We start from the raw sequence: 296 nt of genomic DNA on the forward strand, positions 1-296 counted from the left end.
TTTGTTTGCTGTAAATTTATTGAAAGCTGCTACTGGCCTGCAGCTAGGTGCTGCTCCGCACACAGCTGTCTCCTTGAGGGACTGGCAGTTGAGCATTCTGCCCAGGGCCACCTTTTCTTCCATCTGACATTCTGATGTAACCTCTGTCCCCAAATTCCACCCTCAGTCAGCCAAAGCACCTTTATGGAGCTGTGGGGGCTTCCGGCCATTCCTGGTTGAGGCTCCAGCGAGCCCTTTCCATGTAGCGGGAGGCACTGTAGATGCTGACAGTCTAGAGCAGGTCAGGTAATGGAGGC

The 296-nt window shown here is 53.7% G+C and overlaps 1 pseudogene across 1 annotated transcript in view; it reads right to left on the reverse strand.

Annotated features, from left to right (window-relative positions):
* Positions 1 to 181: 181 nt before the first annotated feature.
* The window catches only part of LOC116094873, a 1,216-nt pseudogene continuing 1,101 nt past the window's right edge, over positions 182 to 296 (reverse strand). The window contains exon 2 of the transcript XR_004120348.1: positions 182 to 271. The product of XR_004120348.1 is annotated as a transmembrane protein 234 pseudogene (transcript). The remainder of the gene's footprint in view (positions 272 to 296) is intronic.

Source organism: Mastomys coucha, unplaced genomic scaffold, assembly GCF_008632895.1.
Source record: "Mastomys coucha isolate ucsf_1 unplaced genomic scaffold, UCSF_Mcou_1 pScaffold17, whole genome shotgun sequence".
Classification (NCBI taxonomy): Eukaryota; Metazoa; Chordata; class Mammalia; order Rodentia; family Muridae; genus Mastomys; species Mastomys coucha.